This window comes from Euphorbia lathyris, chromosome 2 (genome assembly GCF_963576675.1).
Source record: "Euphorbia lathyris chromosome 2, ddEupLath1.1, whole genome shotgun sequence".
NCBI lineage: Eukaryota > Viridiplantae > Streptophyta > Magnoliopsida > Malpighiales > Euphorbiaceae > Euphorbia > Euphorbia lathyris.
The window spans coordinates 1,350,081-1,358,152 of NC_088911.1; positions in this window are offsets into that span (position 1 = coordinate 1,350,081).

An 8,072-nucleotide genomic window follows, 5' to 3' on the forward strand; every position below is an offset into this window, starting at 1 on the left:
ATATAAAATAGAGATTTAAAACTAAAGAAATTTTACTTATATACATTTACTCGAGACGTTTTTTATAAAATCGTATCGGAGATTTGTAAAAATATTTGTAAAAATATAGCCTGTATAGAAATATTATTTCTACCAATAATGATAATCTTAAAATATGCTTAACATTATGTTTGAAAGTTAAATTGTTTGAAACATATGAAAAATATATTTTGCAAAAAAAATTACGTTTATGAAAAATAGCTATTATTTTTGAAAAGTGTTGCATTTATTATAAAAATGTTGCATATTATATTTTACTTAAAATTGAATAACAATATGCATGTAAATAAATAGCATTCATTCTTATTCGTTGCATTCATTCGTACTTAAAATTAAAAATGAATATGAAATATCTCCTCCCACACTTATGTTGGACCATGTCCTCATTGGTGCAAAAAACGATAAAACACGAAAAATAGTACGAAATAAACCATACAAATTAGAAATGAAAATAATAGTACCATAACATTCAAACATAATAATAAAGAGAATTGTACCAAACATAATTAAAAATATTGTACCAAATTTAACAAGACATAATAATAATAACGAAAATGAGTTAAACATGGAAAGGATAAAACCTATTAAGGTGACAGTGATGGAGAAGGCGTAGTCTCAACTCCTTGGCGTCAGAAGAAAGATAGCAACCGGCGATGAGTAGATTTGTGCTCACGTCTCAATGTAGTGATATTGGCATCCATCGTGGTTATCCTCGAACTCATTTCGGTATTGTTGGAAACGACTTCATCTAACCGCAAATTCATGTGACGGTTATGCTCGTTCATTTGTGTCAAAACACGTTGCCATCCAACGTGTTCTTTATCATTTGGTTCTACATTTGCTTGCTCGTTGGCATTAACATCAACATGCTCCTCCTCCTCCTCTTCATCAAATTCCTCTTCATCTTCCTCATCATCATCTTGGGCACCCAAACCTTGAGAACTTGAAGGTTCACCACCCAAGGTAGCAAAAACACGTCTTGTACGATCTTCATAGGAGATAAATGAGGGTGGTCCCATTTTCTTCAATAAATTGGCCATTTGAAGTGCCGTGAGATCCAATGAAGGTAAACCAACATGAGGCATATTTTGATAATCTACTAATTCACCCCGAGCATCCAAAACAATGTCGGTAATTAAATTACCCATAGGCACTTGGTTATTGCGTGACTTGGAAGCTCGAACTAAATTCGTAAACATCATCTCAATACTATCAATGGTTAAACCCTTAAAAATACTATCCAACACAAACAAATCACGAACTTGCACCTTTGAACTTTCAACCCGACCAAATAAGGAAAATGATAAAAACTTGTGAAAGAAAAAGATACAATCGTCCTTAAGTAGCTTACTAGATGTATTCTTTGGATTAAAAACATCTAAACCGGTTAAAGATTGCTAAACCGTGTGTGAATTAAAAGGCTTTGGTTTGGAATAAAAATTTCGAGTAGGAAGTCCAAACCATCGGTTCATGGCCGCATACCCAACGGCAAAACGAACTCCATTATTCTGAAAAGAGATAACTCCTTTCCTCTTGTCATAGGTTAGAGTAACCAAAAATTCTATAATATGCGATTTAATACTAGGAAAACGCATACTAGAAAACCTTTTCCAACCAAGAATAGATAGATATTCATTAATACGTTCGGTAAAATAAAATGTGTTTACCGTATCGGTGTCAAGAAAAAGCATGTTGACGAACTCTATTTGGCTATTAGAAAATCAGCGAAATTTGCGTCCTTCGGCTTCCATCGCAATATCGAACGGTGCTCCATATTGAACCCGTAATCGATTGACCTCGGTGGCCTTAGCTTTGTTAGCAACGGTCTTTTGTCTAGGCATTTTTTTGTTTGTGAAATTTGGTGAAATGAGATGAAGAAAATATGAAAGAATGAAAGGAAGAGTAAAAGATAATGGTGGTGATTTTAGGGAAGAAGAAGATGAATAGGGTAAAGATTTATGGGGAAGATGAGTGAATCTTAGTATTGGGAAGAGAAAAGATGATTGATTGGTGTAAATATAGGTGATTTAAATAGGTGTAAATAATAGGTATTGATTAGGATAGGGAATAGGTATGTTAAATAGAGTAGGAATAGGATTAAATGCAAAAAAAAACCATCCAAATCCCGTCACAGCAGCCGCAAGTCGCGACTGAGATTTCAAAATCTTAGTCGCAACAACAAGTATGCAAGGGGGTCGAATTTGGCCTGAAAGCTGCCCTGTTGCTATCTCAACTGAGAATTCAGAATCTCAACTGAGATTAATGCAAATTTCTAGGTAAAAATTGGACTGTTTTTGACAATTTGAACATGACTAATGCAATTCCTCGTGTAATTAAGTGACATTAATGCAAATTTTAATACCTGAAACTGAGATAAACAAAACTAAAACATTAAATTAAAGGAAAACCAAAGGTTGTTCCTTAAATAAAAGAAATTAATGAAAGAAATTAATGCACTTAATTAATCATATGTATATGAATTACTTATTAAACAGTTGAGTTGTCAAGAGTATGTGTTTCTACAATATCTGCAGGAATAGATTGGTCAGCAAAGGTAATTTCGGGTTCGTGTTTACCTTTGGTCATCCCTTGTGGTGACGACTCAGCGGCTCCATTTTGGTCAGTGGAAGCTGAGCCTGGGTCATCTTCGGCGGACTGAGTTGTCTTTCTTGTAGGGTCAGTTTCGTCGAACTCAACATGTACAGATTCTTCTACAACCTGAGTTCATTTATTATACACCCTATATGCTTTACTGTTAGTTGAGTACCCTAGAAAGATCACTTCGTCAGCTTTAGCATCAAATTTGGCAAGGTTTTCTTTTGTGTTGAGTATGAAACATTTACACCTAAAGGAACGAAAGTAGCCAATGTTGGGCTTTCGTCCTTTCCAAAGTTCATAAGGGGTTTTCTTGAGTATAGGTCTAACTAAAGCCCTATTGAGTATATAGCATGCTGTGTGGACAGCTTCACCCCATAAATACTTTGGAAGCCTATTTTCGCTCAGCATTGTCATAGCAATTTCAACAACTGTTCTGTTCTTCCTTTCAACAACCCCATTTTGTTGAGGAGTCCTAGGAGCAGAAAAATTATGGTCAATGCCACTGACTTCACAGAATTCGTTAAACTGTTGGTTTTTGAATTCTCCGCCATTATCACTTCTAATATGAGCTACTTTTAGGTCTTTGTCAGTTTCAAGCCTTTTGGCTAATGTGGAAAACATCTCAAATGTTTCATCCTTGCTACTCAGCTAGATGATCCAAGTATACCGAGAGAAATCGTCTACAATGACTAAGGAAAATTTCTTACCACAAAAGCTGAGTGGCTAGACAGGTCCGAAAATGTCCAAGTGTAGTAATTCTAATGGACGCTTGGTTGAGACAATATTTTTATTTTGAAAAGACTTTTTAGTTTGTTTACCTTGCTGACAAGCAATACATAAATTGATCTTTCTCAAATCTAAGTTTGGGCAATCCCTCAACTAATTGCTTTCTTGCTAGTTTGGCAAGGAGGTCCTTGCTTACATGACCAAGTCTCTTATGCCATAGCCAGGAGTTATCCTCCTTTGACACTAAGCATATGTTTTTCGAAAAATTCTTTTCTAAACTCAACATGTACACATTGTCAACACGAGGGGCAGTTAAAATCCAATCGGTTGTTTTTCCCTTGAGTATCCGACACTCAGTGGCATCAAATACAACCTTTCTACCGCTATCACACAGTTGAGCCATGCTCAATAGGTTATATTTGAGACCCCTGACTAAGGAGACTGACTCAATAGTAGGGTTACCTCCGACAGTACCTGAACCGACTATCTTACCCTTCTTATTGTCTCCGAAGCTTACACTTCCACCTCGTTTACGCTCAAGTGTGATGAATTTTGTTTCATCACCGGTCATATGCCTCGAGCATGCGCTGTCAATATACCAAAGCTTTGACTTCTCCATGCACCTCAGGCTCACCTGCAATTTGGACTATTCATCTTTAGGTACCCAATTCTTTTTGGGTCCTCGTTGGTTAGCATGAACAGGTGAAACATCATATTTTGCTTTGTGACGACATACATTAATGGCGTGGCCATCTTTACCACAGAAGTCACAAAAGGTTACCCTTTGAGGGTGATGTTGTTTTTGGTCAATAACGATTATGCTGAGCATGCCAACATACCTTAGTGGTATGGCCTTTCTTTCTGCAGAAGTCACATTGGACATTCCGCCGAGTATACCAACACACATCTATGGCGTGTCCTCGTTTTCCAACAACAGTCACACTGACTGTTCTGCTGAGTGTATCGTCTATGCTGACCAGTACCTTGATACTCAGCATTGGGATAGAACCCTTTCTTTGCCAATTTACTCAGCTGGTTCTGTATGGTTGTGATGTCCTTTCTAAGCTTTTTTGACTCAGTTTGAACTTCCGAGACAAAACCATGCATGACTTTTAGATTTTCATCTTGCCTGGTGTTGTCTTGGAGAAGATATCGGAGGTCACTCAGTTTGACCTCTTCAATCTCATCACATCGTGTGCTGAGTGCCTTTATTTTCTTGTTACACTTTTTAGTCAGTGTATATAGATCACTTATGGCATTAACCATTTCATTTCTAAGCAAGAGCAGAGATGTTACCTCATTGGAGTGTTCCTCTTGGTCAGTGTCATCTGAGAGGTCAGCTTGCTCAGATTGACAGTGGTCAGTTGCGTCGTGGACCATGAAGCATATATTTGCTGTCTCATTTGCATCAGCTTCTGATGAGGTTGACTCATCACTGTCACTCCACGTGGCTACCATAGCTTTTATGCTACCTTTCTTTTCTTTCTTCAGATTTGGACAGCTTGATTTAATGTGCCCAGTTTGGTGGCGTTCAAAGCACGTGACAGGCTTGGAGCTGTCCTTTTTGTATTTGTCGCTGGACTCAGCTTTTTACTTATCGCTTCTTCTGAATGGCCTTTTGATGTTCTTGTCATTCTTTCTGAACAACTTCTTCATTTTTCTTGTAAACATGGCCATTTCCTCATCATCTGATGAATCAGCTTCGGTTGAGTCAACTTTCATGACAAGTGATTTTTGTTTCTTGTCTTCTGACTTTTCTTTAGCTTCAAATTTCTTCATTGAGATCTCATGAGTCAGCAGAGATCTAATCAACTCATCATATTTGTACGTAGTCAGGTCCTGAGCTTCCTCCACAGTTGTTTTCTTGGCTTGCCAGCTCTTGGGTAGACTTATCAAGATTTTCTTCACCTGATCTTCTTCTGTGAAATTCTTTCCGAGTCTTTTCAGCTCATTTATGATGTTGGTGAATCTAGCATTCATTTCCGAGATGTCTCCATTGTCATTCATCTCGAACAGCTCGTATAATCTCATATGTTGGTTCACCTTTGACTCATTGACCTTGCTGGTACCTTCATAGGTCACTTCCAGCTTCTTCCATATTTCATGTGCTGACTCGTAACCTAAAATTTTGTTGTACTCTGCAGCATCTAGTGCACAGTGAAGCATATTGATAGCCGAAGCATTATTTTGTAATTTTCTAAGGTCATCTTCTGACCACTCAGTTTCGCTCTTAGCGACTTTCTCGTTATTTACCATTTTGAAAGGAACAAATGGGCCCTGAACTATTGCAAGCCATGCACTCATGTTTGTGGCTTGAATAAAGTTTTTCATCCTGTTCTTCCAGAATGTATAATTTGATCCGAAGAACAAGTGAGGCCGACTAATTGATAATCCCTTAGGGAGTATCTGTGTTGTTTGATTTCCTAGAAGGAAACGAGTGATGTTCTCAGCCATTTATACGGATCAGCTCAAGATAGTTATATCTTAGAGTAGTGAGCTACTGCGCTCTGATACCACTTGTTGGTCCCATGTGATTAGTTCCAACGGGGGGGTTAGGAACTAATGTAACTTTTTCCGTTTAATAATGCTGACTTAGTCAATTCTTTAAGCTACTTAACTTAGTTTAGGTCAGCACGGCTGAGAGATGTAAGACAGCTTTAGTCAGATGCTGACTAGAACTGTTTTACTTGTGAGTTGGGAATTAACACTTGAGGTCAGCTTCCAACTCAGTACCAAGATTACTCAACGTCAGCTTTTACAATTTATATCCTGAGCAATTTAATCAAGCAACACATACATACATACATACATACATACATATATATATATATATATATATATATATATATATATTAAGAGAGAGTTAGAAATTACTCAGCAGACTTATCCTGGTTCGGCCTCTCTATCTACGTCCAGTCCCTAGAATCCCTCCGGGCTTTTTCAATCCAATACTGAGCTCTTTAAAGGTAGAGCACAAACCGTTTACAAGTCAGTTGAATATGCAAGAGTACCTTCCTCTATTCGTCTACTCAACTCCTACTGAGCGCTATAACCAAACACTCAGATTCTCTACCGCTGAGTACTTAAAACCGAGTACTCAGCACCACTCTCTCAATCTTTTACAATTGATACAAATCTGTTCTTTCTAGATGAAGAACACTTTGGATGAAAACAAATTCAATCTAGCTTTTACACAGAAATGGAAATTTGGTGTAAGATCTTTTTCTTGTTTGAATGTGCTTTGTATGTATGCTCTTTTTCTCTTGTATTTTTTCGGCAATTGGTCCAAGTGATGGACTTGTCCTTTTATAGTTGATTCTGAAGCTCTAATGATTTGAATCTGGAAGTATCTGTTGGATTTAAATGGCTCTCTTGCGTCACACGCTTGGTCAGCATTCAGAATTTGCAGGCCAATCCTGTCGTCTGAATTCCGCAAGCGTCAGGCTTGTCTTCTTCCTACAGGTTTGTCTTCTAGTGCCAGTTTGGTCTTTTAGCCAAATGCCAGTTGACCCATTCATCTCAAAATTGACTCTGTGCGTAATTCCAAGGTTTCTGTATTGGCGCAGACGTTGTCGGATCTTATCTTTTAATAAACGGATCATTCGCGCTGTCCTGACGAATACTCAACCTGAACTTTAGAGACGTTGCGTTCGTTCTTTGTCTCTGGTGAGGCTAAGTCATGTTCTTCTCAGCTTCCATGATCAGCTTCATCTGCTAACTTTAGTTTTGAGGAAGACTTCTCTTCTTTGATGTTGAGTTGTGTTCTACTCAACTTCCTTGGTCAACTTCGTCTGCAAGCTTTAGTTCTGACTTATCTTCTATAATGATGAGTTACACTACACTCAGCTTGTGCTGTGTTCTCATGCTGACTTCGTCCTGTCTTACTTTTGATTCCTGTTGTTATATATTCTTATACTTATCATTGAACAAACACATTAGTACAATTAAATCAAAGCACTTAAATTTAATTGTCTTAATCATGGATTGACTTAAATAATTTTGTCAAATCAAAATCATGTGGAAAGGTGTTTCAACACTCAAACATTACTGAACTGAAACGTTACTAAACTAAAATATTACTGAACTGAACCATCACTCAACTGAAATATTACTGAACTGAAATATTACTAAACTGAAACATTACTAAACTAAAACATCACTTAACTAAAATAGTACTGAACTGAAACATTACTAAACTAAAATATTAATGAACTATAACATCATTGAACTGAAACATTACTAAAATGAAACATCACTGAACTGAAATATTACTAAACTGAAACATTATTGAACTGAAACACCACTGAACTGAAATATTACTAAACTGAATATCAATGAACGAAAACATCACTGAAACGAAAACATCACTGAACTAAAACATCACTAAACTTAAACATCACTTAACTGAAATATTACTAAACTGAAACCTTACTCAAGTGAAACATTACTGAACTAATACATTATTGGACTGAAACATTACCAAATTGAAACATTACTAAACTAAAAGATTACTAAACTAAAATATTACTGAACTAAAACATCACTGAACTGAAATATTACTGAATTGAAACATCACTAAACTAAAACATCACTGAACTAAAATATCATTGAATTGAAATATTACTGAACTAAAACATCACTGAATTGAAATATTACTGAACTGAAACGTTACTAAACTAAAATATTACTGAACTGAACCATCACTCAAG